This window comes from Choloepus didactylus, chromosome Y, assembly GCF_015220235.1.
Source record: "Choloepus didactylus isolate mChoDid1 chromosome Y, mChoDid1.pri, whole genome shotgun sequence".
NCBI classification, from domain to species: Eukaryota; Metazoa; Chordata; class Mammalia; order Pilosa; family Megalonychidae; genus Choloepus; species Choloepus didactylus.
This window is the reverse complement of record NC_051335.1, coordinates 17,604,169-17,629,173: the sequence shown is the minus strand read 5'-3', so window position 1 is coordinate 17,629,173 and position 25,005 is coordinate 17,604,169. Positions and strand designations below refer to the sequence as shown.

General features: G+C 36.9%; 1 pseudogene; it reads left to right on the top strand.

Annotated features, from left to right (window-relative positions):
* The first annotated feature begins 367 nt into the window (after positions 1-367).
* LOC119524027 lies at positions 368-1,100 on the top strand (annotated as a pseudogene).
* The last annotated feature ends 23,905 nt before the right edge of the window (positions 1,101-25,005 follow it).

Here is a 25,005-nt window from a genome sequence, read left to right as displayed (position 1 = left end):
TGAGGAAAGATAGAAGTTATCAACAGAGAGACAGAAACTAAAAAGAGAGTCAAGTGGAAATTTTAGAACTGAAAAATAAAATATTTGAAGTAAAAAGTCAGTGTATGTGCTCAATAGAATAAGGGATGGACAGAGGATAGACTCAGTGAACTTGAAAACAGATCAAAAGAAAGTATCCCATCTGAAGAACACAGGGAAAAAAGATTGAAATAAAAATGAATGGGGCTCCCTCCCTCCACCCTCCACCCACCTCACCAGCTGGAGCCCGGCCCAGTGCTCCAGAGAAAGGCCGGCCTGCTGCACCCGCCACCGTCGCCAACCGCCTGCACACCACGTCCGGAGCTGTGACTGATGAGAATTAAAGGCCATGGATGAAGATGGACTTGAATTGCGACCACAAGGGCCAAACTCATTTTTTGATGCAACAGGAGCTGATGCTACTACACACATGGATGGTGACCAAATTGTTGTGGAAGTACAGAAACTGTTTTTGTTTCAGATGTTGTGGACTCAGACATAACTGTGCATAACTTTGTTCCTGATGACCCAGACTCGGTTGTAATCCAAGATGCTATTGGGGACATTGTTATAGAAGATGTTCAATGCCCAGATGTCATGGAAGAAGCAGATGTATCTGAAACTGTCATCATTCCTGAACAAGTGCTGGACTCAGATGTGACTGAAGAAGTTTCTTTAGCACATTGCACCGTCCCTGATGATGTTTTAGCTTCTGACATTACTTCAGCTTCAATGTCTATGCCAGAACACGTCTTGACAAGTGAATCTATCCATGTGCCTGATGTTGGACATGTTGAACATGTGGTTCATGATAATGTGAAGCAGAAATCGTCACTGATCCTCTGACAACTGGTGTAGTTTCAGAAGAAGTATTGGTAGCAGACTGTGCCTCTGAAGCAGGCATAGATGCCAACGGGGTCCCTGTAGACCAGCAAGATGATGACAAAGGCAACTGTGTGGACTACCTTATGATTTCCTGTAAGTCTTGGAGAACAGTGATTGTCAGAGGTGCTTTTGAAGGCTGTCTTTTTCTGACTTATATCAGGGGTGACATTTTCTTGACTAAAACGTCTATAAAGTGAAAGTAAATCTCATAAACCTACCTGCATTGTTGTTTCAGTTTGGATCCTATAAGATAACTCAAAATTAAGAAAAGTGAAATGGTGTAAAGAGTTGTTTTTCTGTAAGAATAGAATAGAAAGATGAGATTTCTTCATCTAGAAAGGTAAAGGCTAAAAGAGCTAGAACTGAACTTTTGTGAAATCGTGAAGGTTATGATTAGGTTGTTACCAGCCTTTATTAGAATTAGGAGCCCTCCTGAAATTTAAAAGGGGTGCAACTTGAAAAAAAATGCATGACCAAACTACTTATATATCATATATGGATGCACGGTATTATCTATATAATACTTTTGTACTTATCTACTTATACAATATGTAAAATACTACTTACATAATAGATAGTATGGAAAAGAGCTCTGGCATTGTATTCAAATATAAATGATTTCAAAACATGACTTCAAGTATGATAGATTCATATTAGATTGTTGAAGAAAAGTAAGGTGTTTGGGAACACAACTCTAAATGTTTAACTTAATATCTGGTAGGAGAGCTGTGTCTTCTTACAGCATATTTCTTGGCACCACTTTCAGAGATAAAATTGTAAGTTGGACAGACCACACTTAACATCCAGTATGGAAATTCTTATGTTTTTAGGAATTAAACATCAAATAAATAAATAAATAAATAAATAAAGACTCACAAACTATTTGCATATATATATATATATATATAACATGAATGGGAAAAAATAGTTGCAAACCATATATCAGATAAGGACTTAATATCCAGAATATACAGAGAAAATGTACAGCACAACAACAGAAAGACAAACAACCCAATTTAAAAAAATGGAGAAGGACTTGAACAGACATTTTTCCAAAAAGTATATACCACAGCCAATAAGCATTTGAAAAGATGCTCAACATCATTAGCCATTAGAAAAATGCAAATCAAAACCACAAATATGCACTTCATAACCACAAGTATGGCTATCATTTTTCAAAAACATGGAAAATAACAAGGTTAGAGATCATGCAGATAAACTGGAATTCTAGTCATTGTTGGTGGGAATGTAAAATGGTGCAGCCACTGTAGAAAGCAATATGGCAGTTCCTCAAAGAGTTAACTAAAGAATTACCATATGATCTGGCAAATCCACTTCTAGGTATATACCAAAAGGAAGTGAAAACAGGGTCTCAAACAGATACTTGTACACAAATGCTCACAGCAGCGTTATTCACAATAGCCAAAAAGGTGTAAATAACCCAAGTGTCCATCAATGAATGAATGGATAAACAAAATGCGATACTTAAACACAATGGAGTATTCATCAGCCATAAGAAGGAATAAAGTTACGAAACATGCTGCAACATGGATGAACCTTGAAAACATGTTGAGTGAAATAAGCAAGGCACATAAGGACAAAATTGTACGATGTCACTTATATGAGATATCTAGAAATAGCAAGTTTACAGAGACAGATAATAGATTGGAGCTTACCAGGGAATGGGGGAAGGGGGGAACAGGGAGTTTTTGCTTGGTGCATATACAGTGTCTGTAAATAAAATTTAATAAATAAAGGCAAAAACACACATTTAAAAAAGGCTAAAGAGAATGACTCATAACTCCAAAGAAAAGCTTTCAATTTTTAACAATTACCAATCTTTGTACATTCATTTGTGTATAATCTCCTTTGAATTTGCCACATAGGAAGCCCACACACCTTTTCACAGTGGTGCTGCCATTGCCAGAAACATTTTTTTCTAACACGTCCTTGAAAACTGCCTTCAAGGTAATCACAAGAGGATCATAGAAAAATGACAATATTTTATCCTCATGGATTATTTTTAATTTTTGTTATTGCTATCATGCCTTATTTCCTGTCTTATACACCAAACTTACCCTCAGTGATCTTCAACAATTTCTACCCCCTCCAAAAAAAAACCTAAAATATACTTTGTAGCATTCAATTATTTAAAAGTCTCTGCCCCAACTTTTGTCATTCCAGTAGAGGAATTCCCAAAGCAGTTTTGGCCAATGGCAAAATGATGGCTTCATCAACTCCTTCAATTTTTCTTTGTGGGAGATAAAATACTAGAATGAAGATCTTTTAAAAAGTGAACAGATCCTCAGAGACCTATAGAAAAATATCAAAATTTCTAATATTCATGTCATTGGAGTCTCAGCAGAGGAGAAAGAGATTGATGTAGAAAAAAATATTTGAATAAAAACTGACTGAAAGCTTCCCATATTTGGTAAAAAACATACATTTGTGTATTCAAGAAATTCACCAAACCCCAAATGTATCAACTCAAAGAAAACTATGCCCAAGCACATCATAATCAAACTGAGGCACAGCAAAACTAAAGAAAAAATCTTGAAAGCAGCTAGAAAAAGAATATATATTATATATAGGGAAACAACAATTCAAATAACTGCAGATTTCTCATCAGAAACCATGAAGACCAGGAAACAGTACATCAACATCAATATCTTTAAATTATTAAGAAAAAAGAACTGTCCACTAAAATTTCTACATGCAGTGGAAATACCCTTCAGGAATTAAGATGAAAAATGGCATTTTCATATGAGGGAAATAAAGAAAATTCATCATCAGCAGACATGCACTAAAAGAAATGCTAAGGGAAGTTACTGAGGCTATAATGAAATGATACCAGAGGGAAAAATGGAACTTCAGGAATGAAGAAAAGTGCGACAGAAATGGAAAATACAGGAGTAAACACAAGAGACTATTTTTCTCAATTTAAATTCTTTAAAATATACATGACAAAGCAGAAGTCAGGAAAAATAATATTATTAGGCATAAGGGAGAACATTACATAATGACAAAAGATTGATACACCAAAAAGACCTAATTCCAAATATGCATGCACGAAAAAAGGACTTCAAAATACATGAAGCAAATATTGATATAACTGAAAGAAGAAATAAACAGATCATAATTGTAGTTTGAGACTTCAACACACCACTTCAATCAAGAGAAAAACTGGATGTACAATCATATGGATAGAGAACACATGGAAAACAATATCAGCCAAATTGATGTAATTAACATTTATAGAATAAACCACCCAGCAATAGCAGAATACATATTCTTTTCAAGGGCACATAGAATAAACACCAATGTAGAGCATATATGAAGTCATAAAACAAAAACAATTTTAAAAGAATTGAAATCACACAAGGTATGTTCTCTGTAGTGAAATTAAAATAGAAATAAGTAACAGGAAGATATATGGAAAATCACTAAATATTTAGAATTTTGAAAACTGATTCAAACAGGAAGTCACAAGGAAAATTCAAAAATATTTTGAATGGAATGAAATCAAAAATGCAGTATATGAAATGTTGTGAGATACAACTGAACAGTGCTCAGAGGTGAATTTATAGCACTTATAGCTTATATTATGAAAGAAGAAAGGTCTCAAATCAATTCTCTAAGCTTCCATCTTAAGAAACTGGAAAAAGAACAAATTAAGCCCAAAGAAAGAAAGAAAGAAATAATAAATACAAGAGCAGAAATCAATAAAATTGAAAACTGACAAGCAATACAGAAAATAATGAAACCAAACCTTGTTCTTTGAAAAGATCAATAAAATTAATAAACCTCTGGTCAGATTGACCAGGATAAAAGAGAGAAGACATAAGTTGCCAATACCAGGAATAAAAAATGGGACATCATGAAAGAGTCCTTAGACATTAAAAAGATAATAAGGAGGAATATTATAAGCAATGTGATACCCATAAATTCAAAAACTTAGATGAAACTGACAAATCATTTAAAAGAAACCCCTACAAAAAAAAACTTGAATAGTACTATATCTATTAAAATATTTAATTCATGGTTAAAATTTTTCAAAACTAAAAGTAAACTCCAGGATCAGATGGCAACACTGCATTCTATGAAACTTTTAAGGAAGAAATAAACACCAATTTTTATTTTCCAAAAACACAGAAGAGGAGGGAACACTTTCCAACTCATATTATAAGGCTAGCATTACCCTAATACCAAAATCAGACAAAGACATTACAAAAAAGGAGAACTACAGACTTATACAAGAATATATTCACAAAAAAATCCCTAACAAAATAATAGCAAACTGAATCCAGCAATATATTTAAAGGATTGTATAATGACCAAGTGCACCATGTCTCAGGAATGCAAAACTGTTTCATTATTTCAAAATCAAAGTAATCCAGCATATCAGACCAAAAAAAAGAAAAAACATACCATCTCAAAAGACGAAGAAAATGTATTTGATAAAACCCAATATCCATTCATGATTTTTAAAAAAATTCTTCCTGATTAAGAGCATCTACTAAGAAATCCACAGCTAACAAAATACTAAGTGCAAAGATGAAATGCTTTTCTTATAGGATCAGGAACAAGGCAAGAATGTCCCATCTCAGAACTTCTATGAAACCTCATACAAGCTAGTGCAATAAAACAAAAATAAATAAATAAAAGGCATAGATATCAGAAAGGAATAAACTCTCTATTTGCAGACAATATGTTTGTCTATATAGAAAATCCCAAAGAAATCTACAATAAAATGATTAGAACTAACAAGTGATTTTATCAAAGTTATAGAATATACAAAAATCTATTTTATTTCTATATACTAACATCAAAATCTGGAAATTGAAATGAAGCAATCAGTATTGCATTTACAATAGCACCAAAAACACATGAAAAATTTAGGTATAAATCTATCAAAATATGCTTAGGATACGTGTGCAGAAAACTGCAAAACCCTGCAGAATGAAATCAAAGGAATCCATGTTCATGGATTGGAAGACTCACTACAAAATGAATTCCCTAGTGGGAATTTTTGTAGTTATCAACAGCCTGATTGTAAAATTGATATGGAAAGTCTAAGAGCTAGAATAGCCAAAGTTATCTTGAAAATGTAGAACAAGGTTGGCAGACTCAGTCTACCTGATTTCAAGACTTTCTATCTAGCTACAGTTATCAAGACAGTGAGGTATAGCAAAAGATTAGATCCCTCGATTGACGGAACAGAATTGGGGAGTACAGAAATAGATTCTCACATATATGGTCAATTGGTATTTGACAAAGGTACACAAGCAATCGGTGGAGAAAGGATAGTGCTGGAACAATTGGACATCCATATGTAAAAAAATAAATCTCAGTTTATAAATTTCACTGAATACACAAATGACCACAAAAGAGATCATTTGTTTAATAAATAGAATTTTAAACTATAAGAATTTTAGAGGAAAACGCTGGAGAAAATTGTAGAGAACTTGGGTTAGGCAAACATTTCTCAGATAGAACACCTAAGCAAAATCCATTAATGGAAATATTAATGAATTCTACTTCATCAAAATTAAGAATGTCTGCTCCTTGAAAGTCACTATTAAGAGAAGGAAATGTCAAGCCACAGACTGGGTGAAAATATTTGCAAAATAGATATTTGATAGAACTTATATCTAGAGTACATAAATAGCTCTCAGAACTCAATAATAATAAAACCAAAAAACTCAATTTAAAATGGGCAGAGGTTTTGAACAGATAATTCACCAAAGAAAATATGTGGATGGCAAAAAAGCACATAAAACTATGCTCAACAACAACAAAAAATCATACAATAACAAGTTCTGAAGATGATGCTGCAACTCTCTGACATTTTTGTTGGAAATGCCAAATGATACATCTCTCCTTGACTAACTGCTGTTTTATTCTGACTATTTAGAAATATGTTCTGTTGCTACAGTGATCTCAGTATGAGTCCGGGGGTGTTGAATTTTCAGCGTGTGTTCTTTCATACTGGCCATTTCTTTGGCAGTCAATTTCAGTTAATGCAGTGAGAGAGAACTGTGTAATCCAAACACAGGGAAATAAAGTCACAGCTGGGTGTTATCTCACCAGCAGGCATCTCGTCATCAGCACCCCCATATTGTCTGGTTTATCATTCTCTAAATTGCCTGAATGCCAGGAAACTTCTGTCACCAGATAGCACAGTGAGTCGAAATGAGAGGCTGTCTGTGACCTCAGAAATATTTGGAGTTAGTCTCTGCATAGCCCTAGAAGACTCCTTCTCTGGACTTAATCTTGCTCAGAGTTTGGCTTGATGACATGTTTATGTTTATTTTCTTCCCTTAGGAAATAGCAGCACTTTCCTCCCTCTCTACTGTGAAAACACAGGTGCATTGTGACTTTATTGGCTCCCATCAGTCAGACATGCATGCAGCATTGTGGTACACCAGTGGGGTATGCTGTTTGTTCTGAAAATAGTCTGTTAATAGAACATCTTGGGCCTGACTTAGGAGTGCAGCTCGGCAGGTGCAGTGGGAACGTGAGTTGGACCAGAATGATAGAAAGAAGGGGAGTCACATCTTGCTAGGGTAACAAGTCCACCGTGATAACTGTTATTTTCTATTTTTCATAATGTCACCCACCCTCTCTGTAGCATATCTTGCTCTATAACTTGCATTCCTGTTCAAAATGTGTGATGCTCTTGGTCTTCTCCAGCAAGAGAATGTGTTTGCCATTTAGTCAGGCTTACTTTTACTCTGTGCAACTGTCTTACCACATTTCATTCATTAGATTAAAATAAAATAGAGATATTTATTTAGGAAAAGAGATCTCCCTGGGCCTTTCTCTGAATAATAAAGGTTTTTGTTTTTGTTTTCAATTAATTCTCTGCAGAATTCTTTCTCCAAAGAGAATTGTGGTTGGTGGGAATTTATTAGGGAAAGGCAGGAATTTCCAAAGAAGCAGTTCAGATTGCCTCTATTTACCCACATAGTGTCTACGTTCCAGACCTGGTCCACAGTCTTGCTTATGCCCTGCGACTCATAATGACAAGGAAGACATGAAGAAAATTAGATCTTTCCTATTCCGTTGGACTCAGTTGAAATAGACCATGCAGCCTATAATATTTAAAACATTATTTGTCCTCTTCCCTCCAAGCCCCACAGCTCTTGCATCAAAAGGACAACAAATATTTCTCAAATCCACCCCCTTTCCCCACGCTCACAGTGGTTGCCAGTGACTTACCAGATCAAAAGTCTGACTTCCCAGACTGTCATTTGAACTCTCTAAACCCTGAAAATCTTTGCTTGCTCAGATCTCTCTCTCTCTCCTCTTCAGTCCTACATCCTGTCAGATTATTTACCATCATTATTTGTCTCCACACTTTTGTTCACGACCTCTGACTCACCTGGAACTATAATCTACAACCAGTTACATACGGCTCTTCTTTTAGCCAAATTTCCTGCAAACTTGTAGGTGCAGTCCAAAGTAGACTTTTTGTTTCCTTGCATGGTTTAATGACAATATGACTATTCTAGTTGCCATGAGGCATTCTCTCTGTGAACTCTATGCCACGCTGGTTAGCACTTTGTTAATGAATCTTTTATTATGATCTAAACATTTCATATCTCTATATACATATATATGTATAGATTTAATCTTATCCCCAAAAGATGCTATTCTCCACTCATTTATTGATTAAATATTTATTATATTCATTCCGTGGGTCAAATACTATGCTAAGGACTAGAAACCATGCAGAATGTTAAAAGCATGGTCCCTGCTTTCAAGGAGATCACAAGCTATCAAGCTATCAGTAAAGATTGGGCACATGTAAAAATAACCAGCAGGAGTTAGCAAGTGCTGTGTCATGATAAGTAAGTGAAGAGGCAAAGGTCATTAATCCTGTGGTGTTTATATTTGTTACAGAATTCTAGGTACCCCCTAATTTAAATAATAGCTGATTTAAAATAATAACAACTTATTCTTATTTCATAACAAGTTATATCAAAATCATCATTCCAAAACCTTTTGTTTTTTTTTGAATTCCAACTTCAATTTTATAGATCAGCTTTTCCCTTAAAATTAGTTAAATCAATTTCAAGACACACACCACCACCACCACTACCACCACCCCACATAGAAAGGGTCTCTTAGTATGGTTTGTTATTGCAGTGGTTCTCAAATTTCATGTGCAGCATTATAACCTGGGGCTCATGTTAAAACTGATATTTAATTTAATGAGATCATACCCCCAGCTAACATGATCCAGTCAGTCTGGGTTTGAACAAGATAATCTGAATTTTTATAAAGCTCTTCAGATGACGCTGTGCTAGTTGTCTCCAGAGAATATTTGTGAGAAACATGGATCTAATGACATAGTGACAAATCTTGAAATAATAGTTTCCTCCCTATATATAATAGTGAATAAAGGGTTCAATCATTAGAGTCTAAATACTTTTCCTAGTTAGTGAAATCCCTATCTGAGAAGTCTTCTCCCATCACTACACTTCATAACATCATAGAATAAAAGGTCAACCTTGAGCCGTGGTTAAGGTTGAGCCTCTTTTTTTCTGGTCCATTTAGACGTGGGTATCAGAAGCCCAAAGCCAAATCTTTTAACAATGAATGTATACCTGAAACTAATAAAACAAAACTGCAAATAATTCCAGACCTTAGCTGTGGCCAAATATTCTCAGCAAAAGTTGCTTGACAAATTCTGCTACAGTGAAAAAATGTTGACACTGCTTAGAGTTGATTTGGATGAGATTTTTACTATTTTTCAGATCCAGTCTTGAATCTTTGGAAAAACATCCATATATGTTTGTCCCTCAAGTCTTCACAGCTGTATTTGTGAATTCGGAAAAAGACTAGAAAGTCTCCAGTGCTGGAGTATCATGAGATGAAAATGCCCATGGCTTAAAATTGGACAAAATCTGATTTAAATGTAAGAACCATGTTGTCCATATAAGAAATAATAGCCAGAGCATTTATTAAGCACTTATTTGGCTAGGCACTGTTCCAAGTAGGGAATGGTGCCAGTCAATTTCCTGGCAGGAAGCAGACGCCAGTACAGAAAAAGGCATTGAAGCAATTTAGTGAAGGCAATATATGGGCAGAGTAAAGGGATACCAATAATGAATGGTGAAGGCCCCTGTGTTAGTAACAATAGAGCACAGACAGCAGCTAGGCCTGGAGAGGCAAGGGGAACCAGCCACTAGAATCCCAAGAAAACCTATAGCTGTAGGAGAGGGCCACCCAAAAGGAGTTGAAGCCCTTGGGAGAGGAAAGCAGCCACTAACAATCATGGAACAGGAGGGTGGAGACCGGGAAAATAAATACCCTGATCTCCTGTTAGCATCTCTCTCTGCCTGAACCCAACCAGAAGTCAGAGAGCAAAGGGGCCCAATTGATGCAGGCCATGGAGGTCAGCCTCCTGGGGCACAGAGTACAGCAGAGACAGGAGGAGAATGGACCTGGAGGGGCAAAGGGGGAATATCCAGCACAGTGACACCAAATGAATAAGGCCATCTATGTCCAGCCTACCCACCCCTCGCCCTCCCCTGTTGAATTACGCATGGAAATGTGTGGCCCCCTTGGAGAAATAGTAAGCAGCTCACTTGGGTGTTGCTTCATAGACTGTATAAGGAGCAATACAGTCTTCATCAATATTATATGATAATCATCTCTTTACCTTACTTTCATGTAAGAAAGATAAATTACTCTTTAGCAACATCTACTATCTTCTTTTTCACTCTCTTGGATTTGGCTGGAGCTACATTGTTTTGGGACAATGCATACTTACAGGTTTCCAAATTGTTTTTCAAAACTTCTGTAGCACATGTGACAGAATGGGCTACAGTAATATGCATCCATGACATTTCCGCTATTCAAATTAAAAGGTGTCTTTCCACCCCCTCAGGCCCATCCATATCCAAATAAATCTCAAACTATAGATTGTCTAGCTTTCTAACCCATTTTCAAAAGAATCTCTCACCTCTGCTGTTATCAACATTAAATTCTCCTAAAAGGCATTCCCAGTCTCTTTAGAGCATCTATTAATTGTGCCTCAGAGTATGATTAAAAGATCCCCAATCCACTATTACTGCCAAGTAGGGTGAAGAGTAAAGCAGTTTTCTCTGCCCTTGAGATGGTCCAAAGGCATGGAGGTCCTTGCCATGCCCCCAACAACAAATGTACACATGTCTACACCCTCCAATCGAATGACTAGTCCATGAGTGAATCTGAGACTGGGTTTGGTCCCAGAGAATCTCTAGATTCTTGAGTAGCTTCAGACAGAACTGCGTTTTCAAAAAGAACTTTAAGACTGAGATTAACTTGTGTTTGAAAACCAATTGCCTCTTTATGAGGTGGAAACAGAATTTGAGGTCCTATGCTTTTCACACTCACAGCCCTGAGTCTTGGTTCAAATTGGGGGTCAGGCTCCACGGACTCTAGAGAAATGGAGCACTGTTCACTGGGACAATCTCTGAACTCATTTGAAAGAGACCCGGCGGGAGAACAAGTTCCTAAATGGATAAATGGATATTTTACTGCTGCTTCCTCTTGATCTTATCACTACCAGACCAAAATGTCCTCAGGGAATTTAGTAATAATCAACAGAAAATCCAGCTTAAAGGAGTGGCATTAAATCTAAGAGCTGAATGCTCATAGAAACTCATTTCAGTTTAAGACATCCTAACTATTTTATAATCTCAGAGAGAGAGAGGGAAAACAAATATGTACACAAGATGTGCTAAGGAAAATAACATTGACGTTAGTTGTAAAAACTCCTTGGAATTCTAAACCTTCCTGCTAGTGCAGGAAAGCCAGATGCTGGGCCTCTTCCTTATGATTTCCTAAGTCCCTTGGAACTTTCACATGTGTATATGTCTTTAAATATTAATGCAACACACATCTGTTCAGAACTTGGCACTAACGTTGCTGTGTTTGGGGCATCTGGACGTTTAGAATATCCTGGGAACAGAGAATGACAATCATCTGACTACTGGTGGTTAGCCCCAGGTGGAAAGGGAGATGGTAGCCTTGTTGCCTCTCTCTGTGTGGAGCTGCATGTGCCGTGTCTGAGCTGCACCACAGGAGCCCATCAGGAGGCCCTCACTCAGTAGTGAAGCTGAGGCAGGAACAGTGTTGTGAGGCCCTACTCTAACTGATGCATGCATTTGTCAGGGAGGTTGGGGCCTCCTTTCCAGGTATATTGTCTCCTCTCCAGAGACTAGATTTTGGGAGCTCTAAAGTGATTCAATGAAACGGAAGCCAGACTAGGCAAGTTCTTTGAAGAAATAACAATAATAATCATAAAACCTAGAATTCATTAGAAATTTGCTTTATGTTTGTATGGGTTATTGTATTTAAGCCTCAATACAATCCACGAAATATTATTATTACCCACTTCCTTCAACAAATACGGAACCTGACACACAGACAGTTTAAGAACATTTTTTCACAAGGTACCTGTGCTACTGAGGCAGTAAATCTAAAGATCTCTGGAGTACGTCACACTGGCCATCAGTGCTATCATTGATTCTGTTGCCAGACCATGAGGGGAAGAGTTTTACATGAACCATCTTGAGGAATGGATGCTAAAAGGGGTCAAATAAGTTCCCACAAGAACACACAGCCTTTAGTGTCTAAACTTGGATTCAAATATGGATTTTTCTGTCGAGAATTCTGCACTATTTTTACTACACTGCACTGTCTCATCTCACAACTCCCTCTTGGGTGACATGTGTGGCCATTTTTAGTTTCCAAAAAATACTCATTTTGGAAGAGTGAAATTCAGAAAGGAATGTATCTGTTCAAGTTTTGCTGTGCATTTAAGTATTTGAAGGAGCATAAAAAGGAACTAATGTTAATGGAGTAAGTGCTAACACGTCATTAGCTGTTTAGCATGTGTTATAGTCTCTAATTCTGACAATACTTTGATAGTATTGTCATTCAAAGCTGTGTAAGTTCATTAGAAGTAAAGGAAAACTCATCTCTATTGTTTTGCTGCCCTCTCACCAGCATGTTGGCTTCTTTACCCATACAACTTGCCTCACAAGTAAAAGATGGCTAGTCCATGTCTATTAGATAGACAGGGAGAAGGAGGGTGGTTTGAAGCAGAAGAGGATACACCTACGTCAGAAAAGCAAAAGCTTTCCCAGTAAACTGTAACTCATATCACATTGACCAGAACTGTGTCAAATGGGCACCTCTTTGCAAGGGAGCTTGGAGAAGCAAGTATTTTACTGGGCACATCACTAACATAGTCTAGTATTATATAATAACCTCCTTGCTTTTTGGTATTACCAGAAGGTTCTAGGCTTACCTTCTACATACCCATCCCCAGATATGAAATCAGCTTTCTACAGAAGCACTGGTTTCAATTCTTTTATTCACTTCCTTTACTTCAATTTCCATAGATTTTGCTTTTCATATATTTCTAGTTTATCCCTTACCATGTTTTCTATGGTGGCTGTTCTTCAATGTGCTCCTTGTAATTTAGTCTTCACTTTAGAATTATTTTTCTATTTATGCCCTGAATTTGATTGATTCATATTTCATATCCTCCTTTTCTCAGGCCACCACTTCCTATTTCTTGGTCACCTTTTCTTTGAATTCTTGCATTTCTGCTTTGTGTTGTTTCTGCATAACTCTAATTGCTTTTTGGAGAATTTATTTGCATTTGTTTTCAGGTTTCACTCGATACCTTTAAAGTCGTTCTCCCAATGAGATGCACTTGTAGAAACTAAGTCTTACTGGCACTTTTGCTATCTGCTACCTAAGAGATCCTGAATAATTTCTGAACCTTGTCTCTTTCTACTTTTCCTAGTGGTCATGAGGTGTCCAATCTGTTATACTCACAGTCATCCCCTATCAGGTGGGGTGATATCATTTGGGAATTAACTATTCACTGGAGATGTATGAGATCACCAGCCCTTAGAATCCCTCTGCCACTGTGTCCTTCCTTACAGCCCCCTCACAACCACCTTTGAAGGAATGTCTATTGTATTAGTTAGGGTTCTCTAGGGAGACAGAATCAATGAGAGATGTAACAAACCTTCAACTCCAAGGAAGATGTCCGATGAACTCCTCGGGAAACGAACCAACAACTTCGACGAACTCCTCAGGAAACGAACCGGCAACTTCGACGAGCTCCCCAGGAAATGCTTCACTGAGCAGCCGAAGAAGAAGTGAAGGTTCTCTAACCGTCCGGCTTATAAGCCTCCAACTGATCACCCGGACCAAATCCAGCCAATTGCATTCTCTCATTGTGGAAGGCACGCCCCCCCCTCCCCTTGATGAGTCATCAGTCAGCTGCAGTCAATTGACTGATGATCCAACAAACCAGCCCGTTGGTTTATTAACCAGCCTCAAATATCCTCACAGCAATCGTCAGGCCAGTGCCCGCTTGACCAGACAGCTGGGTCACCTAGCCAAGTTGACACATGAACCCAACCATCACAGTCTATGCAACTGGGAATCGTGTTTTTCCTCTGTCTCCTAGTTTTGCTCAAAATGTGGTTTGAAGGTTTTTATTTTCTTTCTCCTTTGATCTCTGTATGATTTCCAGAAGGAGAGAAATATTCAGAAATTAGTTACTTGTCTATAAAACTCTTGGTTATAAACTTATTGGTTGTAAAATTTGATTTCCAAACTTTTCTAAATAGTTAGAAGAGTACGTATCATTTGCTAAGAGCTGCTAAGAACCAGGCTCGTGCCACATATAGTGGTTATTACACCTCAGTACAACAACCCCAAAGGATAATTGCTGCCATTATCTCATTTTCAGATGGAGTAACTGAGGTCCAGGGAGGTTAAGTAATTTGCTTAACCTGCCACACAAATAATAAGTAGAGGAGCTGGGATTCAAAACCAGATTGCTCTAAATCCAGAGCCTAAACTCTGTTCCCATTAGATGACTTACCACTTTCCCTGCAGATTTTATTCTTCCAGGATTAAAATTATTTCTGTAAATGTCCTATTGTGCTTACAATAGCCAGTCCTGTCACTGTCTAATGTGGTCTGAATATAAACACCTTGATTGATAAGCTGTATGAAATTGTTCCCTGAAATCGTTGCACATTTTTCATTTAGCCTTAAAAGTGGAAATCTGACTCCTAATCTTAAATATGAAAAGATAAATATGACATGCATTGCAATATATATTAAAACAAGAACAAATCACTTTAGTCTTTTCCTCAAGAGTTGACACAAATGCTGAGTTAAACATAAACACATTAATAAAGAAGAAAATATTTTGGGAATAGTGGGCATCTTGAAGTCCTAGGATAATATGTCAATTTACATATGTTGCCCACTATGATAATTTTTACCTATTCATCTGTCAAAATCTTCTAAGTCTATAAACAAAACAGTACACTATATTCAAAATGTAAACCATACAATATCTCTAGTTTCAAGGATATACATTTGTGAGATTTGAAGGTGAAGTATGAAACCAACATTTAACAAACACCTATTATTGTTAAATACATTGTTAAATACACAGATTTGAAGGAGAAGTATAGATTTGACACTTGACAAGAACTTGGTTATATGTGTGTGTATATTTAAATAATTTATATTATTTAGGTATGTATGTGTGTATATCATATATGCTTATATAATTTATGTTGCATACTTTATGTAAATTAAATACAATTATTTTACTATGTATTCATGACAACTGGCCCTTAATCTTCATTTTACAGACAACCAACCTAAAGCACAGAGCAAAAAAAAGAATTTTGAGAAGTCTTTTTGCTACTCCATGTCAGGGCTGGAAATAGAATGCAGAACTCCCTAACTACCAAATTCCTTCCCAATTTATTGGCTGTGTTGAAGGCCCAAATTTCAAAAGACATGTAAATTTAATCTAGGCAAACTAGAGACAAGGGAAAGTGAATTTGGAGCTAATTTATATTGAGAAGTTTAATTTTCCATTGATTTCTGATTTTGTGGACACTAGATTATCATTGCTGAACCTAAATTATCATTTAGACTTATTCAGGAAGTAGCCACACTGTCCAGATGCCCTGGGTAATATCCAATCTTTCTTCTTTCACATGAGGCCAAAGCTTGATGTCAGAGCTAGTGATGCACAGGGTTTCAAAGCATGATACATTCATTGGACACTAATATGCTGTGTAGTAATATTAAGTAATCCACATGATGCAGTTGCATGAATTTACATTTCCAACTGACACATCATTTAAATGCAATCAACTACGTCAAAATGGAAATGCATACCAATCTGTATTTTTCTCCATGCCAGTCAAAGTTCATCAGTGGAGTGAGTGCATGTAATGTAAGGGCTCACTCCACTACAGTACACGATGACAGGCTTTATGGGACTGTAAGCACCATACAGGAGCAAGAACAATTGTAGTTTTCTCCATTGGATGAAGAATATTGACTTCCACTTCTTATCAAATGGAGGAGAGCTAAATTGCTTTGAGACATTTATAACAGCCAGCAGCCTGACTGACTTTGGCTACATGACAATTCAGAATACAAATCATGGCTGAAAAGTACTACCTTCACAGTAATAACACTGAATGTTAATGAATTAAACTCCCCAATCAAAAGGCGCAGATCGGCAGAATGGATAAAAAAGGATGATTCATCTATGTGCTGTCTACAATAGACTCACCTTAAACACAAGGACACAAATGGGTTGAAAGTGAAAGGTTGGAAAAAGGATATTCCATGCAAACAGTAACCCAAAAATAGCTGGGGTAGCTATACTAATATTGGACACAATAGACTTTAAATGCAAAACTGTTATAAGAGACAAAGAAGGACACTATATATTGATAAAAGGGAAAATCCATCAAGAACAAATACCAATCATAAATATTTATGCACCTAACCAGGCTGCCCCAAAATACATGAGGCAAACACTGACAAAACTGAAAGTAGAGGGGGGTGACATCATCAACACAGCGACATAAACAGCTACTAAAAACTTCTCTCAAGAGATTCAACCAAAAAAAGGACAATTCTGAATTGTTTGAAACTCTGGAAGAGGATATAGAGTGGAGAATGATCCTGCAAATGCCAAACTGAAGAAAGAGAAGAAATATCAGGTAGGAATCTTCTGTCCCAAACCAGCCAGTTCTATCCTCTCCCCCTCACTCAGTCTCCATGTGGGAAAGGCACAGAACCAGCAGATGGGACCCCTCCCACGAGGGACACAGACTAAAATATCTCTCACAGCAGGGAGACATAACCCCACCGTTTGAAGACCCAGGGAATAGGGGAGGACATGTCAAGGCCCAGGTCAGTGAGGGACAAAGAGACTGGGGAAACATGGACAGAGACTGTTTCCAGCCCTGGGTCTGAAAGCCCTTCTCCCACTCTTGAGGGAAGCAGCAGCCGGTGGCTGTTTCTTTTCCTTTGGGACGGCTGGAGTACTGGGTCAGCAGAAGGCATACTTTGCAACAGGTGGAGCACCATATTGAGCCAGATTTTGGCCAACAAATTGAGGGCATAAGAATACACAGTTTCAGCTCACCTATGTAGATGCAGCCTATGCTCAGAGGCAAAGCAGCTTCTGAGGTCAATTAAGTTACTGAACTGCACAATCTGCTGGACAGTCCAGAAGATGTAAGGGAATTGGAAACTTTTAAAAAGATGCTCCAGACCCTTTCTTAAGATGGCAGGAGCTTGTCTACAAGCCCTGTACAGAAACCTGGCCCTGTTTTGGCTGAGAAATACAGAAGACCCAATGGTTAAAGCAGGGCTCTAAAACAAACTGAGGTCTTGCTGGTTGGCAGAAGGCAGAGCACCACCAGAACCCAACATATCTATATTACCACACAGAGTGAACTTGGTGAGGTGCCCAGTGCCTACCTCCCATCCATATGGCAGGCCACAGTGGGTGCCTGATTTCAGGGGAAGACTGGGGAGCAGAGCCAATCTAACAACTGGCCAGTGAGAGAAACAAAGAAATAAAGAAATCAAAGAAAACCAACAAGAAAACCCAAGGCAAAAGAGAGAAAACAACCTCCAGAATAAGCTAATCAAGAAAATCAGATGCCTAAACAGCAGAAAATCATGAGCCACACCAGGAAACACAAAGATATAGCCCAGTCAAAGGAAAAAACTAACATCTCAACTGAGATTCAAGAGGTGAAACAACTAATTAAAGATGTTCAAACAAATCTTCTAAATCAAATCAACAAGTTGAAAGAAAATGTGACAAAAGTGATGAAGGATATAAAGAAATCACTGGGTGACCATAAGGAAGAATTCCTAAACTTGAAAAAACAAATGGCAGAACTTATAGGAATGAAAGCCACAATAGAAGAGATGAAAAACACAACAGAGATACACAGCAGCAGACTTGAAGAGGCAGAAGAAAGGATTACTGAACTAGATGACAGGACATCTGAAATCCTACATACAAAAGAAGAGATAGGGAAAAGAATGGAAAAATAAGAGCAGGGTCTCAGGGAACTGAATGAAAATATGAAGTGCACAAATAAATGTGTTATAGATGTCCCAGAAGGAGAGGAGTAGGGAAAAGGAGCAGAAAGAATAAGAGGAAATAATCAATGAAATTTCCCAACTCTTATGAAAGACATAAAATTACAGGTCTAAGAAGTTCAGTGTATCCCAAACAGAATTGATCCAAGACCTTCTCCAAGACACTTCCTAATCAGATTTTCAAATGTCAAGGACAAAGACAAAATTCTGAAAGCAGCAAGAGAAAAGCAATCCATCACACAGAAGGGAAGCTCGATAAGAATAAATACAGATCTGTCAGCAGAAACCATGGAGGCGAGAAGGCAGTGGTATGATATATTCAAGATAATGAAAGAGAAAAACTGCCAACCAAGAATCCTATATCCAGCAAAAGTGTCCTTCAAAAATGGGGAAGAGTTTCAAATATTTACAGATAAACAGACACTGAGAGAGTTCGTGAACAGACCTCCTCTACAAGAAATACTAAAGGGAGTGCTACAGACACATAGGAAAAGACAGGAGAGAAAGGTTTGGATAAGAGTGTAGAAATGAAGATATCAGAAGATAGAAAGAGGGTAGAGATCAGGCATATGGTGTTGAATGAGTATAGAATGTTCAAGAGAATTGATTGAATAGATCCAGAAATGGATAGCCTTCGATCTTCGGGCTTGCCCTTATGAAGCTTGCTACTGCAAAGGAGAGGCTAAGTCTACTTATAATTGTGCCTAAGAGTCACCCCAGAGAACCTCTTTTGTTGCTCAGATGTGGCCTCTCTCTCTAAGCCAAACTCTGCAGGTAAGCTCACTGGCCTCCCTCTATGTGGGACATGACTCCCAGGGGTGTAAATCTCCCTGGCAATGTGGGACATGACTCCTGGGGATGAACCTGGACCTGGCATTGAGGGATTGAGAAATACTTCTTGACCAAAAGCGGGAAGAGAAATGAAACCAAATAAAGTATCAGTGGCTAAGGGATTTCAAACAGAGTCAAGTGGTCTTTCTGGAGGTTATTCTTATGCATTATGTAGATATCCTTTCTTAGTTTTTAATGTATTGGAATAGCTAGAAGGAAATACCTGAAACTGTGGAACTGTAACCCAGTAGCCTTGATTCTTGAAGATGATTGTATAACTATGTAGCTTACCCTGTGTAACTGTGTGATTGTGAAAACCTTGTGGATTGCACTGCCTTTATCCAGTGTGTGGATGGATGAGTAGAAAAATGGGAACAGAAAGTAAATGAATAATAGGGAGGGATGGGGGGATGGAATGTTTTGGGTCTTCTGTTTTACTTCAATTTTTATTCTTTTTTTGTGGTAATGAAAATATTCAAAAATTAATTGTGGTGATGAATGCACAACTATATAATGGTACTGGGAACAACTGAATGCACACTTTGGATGATTTTATGGTATGTGAATATATCTCAATAAAATTGATTTTAAAAATAATATAAAAGGATAAGCATTTTTAAAAAATGAAGAGAGAAATAGACAACTCTACAATAATAGTTGGAGAATTAAATACATCATTCTAATCAATAGATAAGAACATCTAGACAGAGGATCAATAAGGAAACAGAGAACTTGAATAATGTTAAATGATCTAGACCTAAAATATACAGAACATTGCATCCCCAAACAGCAGGATATATAGTCTTCTCGGGTGCTCATATGTGACCATACTGTTTAGTAACTTTCTGAATAAAACCTATTAACCATCCTAATATTTCACAGTACACATTTTGCAGAATGCTGATTTATATAGGTTAAGAAAATAAAAAGCACACAATTTTGACATAAGGGTAATTCCTGTAAAAACACTTAAAGTATAAATTGCCCAGTCTCACTTCTCTGATTCTCTTTAAATAAAAGAAATGACTACAGCGAGTGGCAGGTTAAGCAGAGATCACAATAACCTTACCTAACTACACATCAGGAGGCTGGAAATGAAGGTAGATTCCTGACTCGGAGAGAGTGTGCTCCCTGCAGAATGCTGAAGACATTTCAGCCCCAATTAGGTGGCCAGGTGCATGTCAGAGATGATTAGTGACAGAAAGAAAGAGAACAAAGCCCTTCACTTTCTTGACATAAAGTGTCAGGTAAAGGAGAATGAGAACACCTGTATCTGCTGACTCAGAAATGTCTTGCCATCTATCTTTTCTTCTCCAAGGAAAGGTACCAATATATATTTTATTCAAGGCTTCAACCCAAAGAGGTATGGCTGTCTGGCCCTGCCCTTCCTTCATCTTGAGTGGAGGTGGAATAGAGTTATGGCTTTTCTAACTGTATGTATCCAAAAGGGTAAGTACACAACTATATTAGCTTACCCACTGGGAACCAGATGTGGGAAGGCCAAGAATAGCTTCAGATAACATAGCTTGACAAGTACATTATCACCTTCCCTTTCCACCAAAGGCTAAGTGGGAACATCCTTGTGAAATTGGCCCTAAAAGCTGTTTCCAATATACCACAAAACTGAGTTTGATATTTGCACATATGAATTGCTAGTTTCTAGAGCTCTATGTGTTCTTTTTGAGAAAATGAAATGGAGTTAAAAATATTTGAGAAAAGGGAACTACTGAGAAAACAGGAGAAAAATATGGAGTGGCTCACCTCATTTTGAAAAATAACATTTTGTACTCATTTTAAAAATACATGATAGAAAGTTCTGTTGAAACGTTAAGCACAGTGAACTGTAAAATTTTCAACTTTATATTATGTTTGAAGTTTTTCAAAATAAAATGTTGGAAAAATAAAAGATAAGCACAATCAAGAAATTAAACATCACTTCTAATTCTACTAGTCATAGATGACCACTATTAGTATTTTGGTGTATTTTCTTTCAGATATATATTTTTTCTCTGCCTTACATATTATTTCCTTTGTATAAATAGGCTTATGATGTGCATATAACATTTTGCAACTTGAATATTTTCTATGTTATTAAATATTTAGAAGTAATTTTCATGCTCGTATAGAATATGTGTGTGTGTTACATAATTGTTTGTGTATATACCACAATTTATTGAACCATACTATTACAGTTTTCACACAGGGTTTCATAGTTTCAGAAAGAATCAAATCCTTCCCCAAATTACCATGGGAATAGAAGTTATTATTTTGATATCTTTCAACCTTGCAGCTGTTCTCAGGTAGCAGAAATTTTTAGGGAGGAGCAGAACATCAACAATGGGCCTAAGCGACTCTATAAGTAATTTTTTTCACCATAATTTTTTTCTCTTATTGCTAGATAGAAGGGAGAGAGTGCATTGTAGTAATTAGGATCAATGCTTTACAAACAAGTAGAAAGTGGTTTCGTTCCTGGCTTTGCCACTTACTTACTGCGGGACATCAGGCAAGATAGTAACTACCGAGGCCGCAGTTTTCATATCTGCAAATTCTTAATACTAATAGTACATTCTCCATACAGTTGTTGGGCTGAATAAATGAAATCAGGTTTTACTCAGACATCATGTGTAAAAGGTGCTGCTTACCAGGCTTTTCTGAAGAACTCAGGTAAGGCCAATCCATGTGAATATTTATCAGTGACGATATCAAGGGCCTTGCTTAAAATAAGGATCTGAGGAAGAAAAAAAGATTTATGAAAATGATTAAATCTATAGCTAGGTATGAGGACTACATAAACATCAACCTACCTATAAAATTATGTACTGCTACAAAAGATGCAAAAGTGGGGTTCTAAATTTAAATATCAAAATCCAGTTTTCCCTCTATGAGATCCTGGTGCTATCCCTTAAGGCACAAAGAGAAAAACAGTCTTCTAGACTACTGGCTGGATTTCTTTTTTTCCAGGTCCCACTTTTACTCTTATGTGTTCCCCATTTCATTTTGATTTATGGAAGGTTTTGCTGGAATGATACCCTCTCGGTTGAGGGCTCTACATACTATTTCCACAACGTCTTTGTCCTTTCCCCATTAAAGTGTCCATGACATGGCCAACAAGGACTATCTCTACCATTTGTTTTCTACTGAAATACACTCCATTCATAGTGCAAAATGCAGGTTGTCTCCTGGTATTATCCATTCAGGGAAGGATGTAATTTTGATTTCTGCTGTAACTCTTGGTCTTTATTCTTGCTTGAGCTATGCAAGCATTCTAATATTATATTTTCTAGATTGTTGCACTGCCTATAGGTACACTTTTATTTATATTTGGGTTAAAAAAATAAATTCATAAATAAATAAATAGAGTTAAAATAACTCCCTGATTGGAATCTGAACCAGCTCTGTGAATACCACCAAGCCATTTTTTGTGACTGTCCTGAGCATACCTTCCAGGCAGCAGCCACTCCAGGAATGTTCCAATGCAAACAATCATATGCAATATTACCTCAGGTACACAGGCTATGTCTGGTCTCAAGGTCACTTATATTTGGCTGAGGATAACTTGCGTAACTCCCATTAAATTAGCACTTCTTTTATTAATAATGTGAATATTTATAATATCTTACTATAATATGTATTTACATTTTCCTAAACTACAGTGTCATGGTTTCCACTAAATGTAAACAGATACATTTTTAGATAATTTACATTTGGTATTCTTTTAATTCACCTGTTCTTAGATTCTAAAAATATTCCCATATATATTTTAGAGTGAGTCTTGCCATTGTGAAATGGGATTTCAAATAATCACATATCCCCACTACTTTAGAGAGTAATTAACTCAGTTAATGTTCTTTAATGTATAAAAGAGGCAGGCTCTAGATTGGTGCTATCCAACAGAACTTTCCACAATGATGGAAAGGTTCTATATCTGTGCTATCCAATATAGCAGTCACTATCCACAAATGGCTATTGTGCGCTTGAAATGTGCCTAGTGTAACTGGTGAACTGCATTTTTAACTTCAATTAATTTAAATAGCCACATATGGCTATTTATTACTGTATTGGACAGCACAGGTTCCAGGAAATTTTTGATAGAAATGTCTAACATTAAATACACTGCCAGAATAATTTTTAAAATATCCTACAACATAATAATGTTTCGATTTGGAACTTTGAAGCTATTTTCCTCTTTAGTCAGAATGCACACTCAGCAATTCTCTTTCTGCACATTTTCTCCTCTGCATCAGAGTTAATTATAAATATGCCCATTTTCTTCAAGAGATTATAAACTCCTCAAGTACAGGAACTACATCTTTTTTAACTCTGTATGCTCCACTGACCTTACTGCAGTACACTGCACATTATAAGTACTCAGTGTTTGCAAATAATAATGATAGCCCTTTCTCACTTCAGTTTTGAAAGAATATTCTGACATCCTCCTTCCCTTAGTACTTACTGCTCTGTGACCTTGTATAGCTTAGCTCCTCCAGAATTTAAACTTTGTTTTCTGTGTTGTATTACAAGCCTCCCAGAGAGATTGTTATTGTCCAGGGAACAATCTAAATCATAACTCTAGAAGAAAAGTCCCAAAATGTATACCTCTGCTGCCATGATATATTTTGAAAGAACTAAAGTAGACATTTTTTACAGCATTGCATCACAAAGGTAACTGATGGTGAACTATAGAAGTCTACAACCAGGGAATTGGAAAATTAGTTCTTTAAATGCACCCTTAATTTCCCTAACTCTGTCTCTAGGCATTTTTTCATCGATTCTTTGTGACAAAAACAAAGGGGAACACTAGCTGGAGGACGACCTGCAGCTAAGTATAATGGCATTTTGAGAACAATTCAAGAAGGAAGGAGGCAAGAATCTGCTAGTCACCGTTTTTTACTTTGGTGAATTTAAAAGTAACTTCACTATACATAATTATTTAGAAAATTCATTCCTAGGACTGAGGAGAATTAGCTTGAATTTTTTATTGTTCCAGATTTTTTTTTATATCAGTGTGAAGGAGGAAATAAAGTCTTAGGTTTAAAATAAAAGCTCTTGATACCAAATAATAATAATTGGTTTAACAAGGTATCTACTTTACAAAAAGTCAGCTTAATATTGAATTGTGTCTGGGGAAGGAGGGAAGTAAAAGTCTAAATGTAACCAAAAAGTTAGGATTCAAGGGCAGATTATGATTACTGGATCATATAGCCATTCCTTTTTATTTTCTGGTATATTAGAGCAGACAGAGGAAAATACTGAAACCTGAACTGTAATCCAGCTGCCTTGATCTCTGATAATGATTGTATAGCCTTTATCTTGTGCCCTTGTGATTGTAAAAACCTTGAACTGACCCTCACTTGTACCCATTTTTCCAGTTTTTTTTAACTTTAGAGTCTTATGATCATTAAAGAGAGCCCCTAATGTTTATTAATGAAGGGTCTTGGGTCAGCCCAGAACTAACCCACTCCAAGTCCAAAGTTATCTTGATAACCAAAGATGGATCTAACCAAAATGGACCCACCTGACATGCACAGTACCTTAGACTTTAACCTACAAATCACCTATACCTCATTATAATCCTGAAAATCACACCCACCATCATATTAATGCTGCTATTTTCTTACATACGTTCTGTGACAGAGCATGTAATCAATCTGCGCATGCTCAATAATTTACTGCAATTCAGAGAAACAGATCTTGGACCAATAGGCCATCTGTTCTCCTGCTTCGCACCCAGCAATAAAACTCTTTCTCTCTTTGAAACCCCAGTGTCTCAGGAATTGGTCATTTGAGCACATAGGGCAA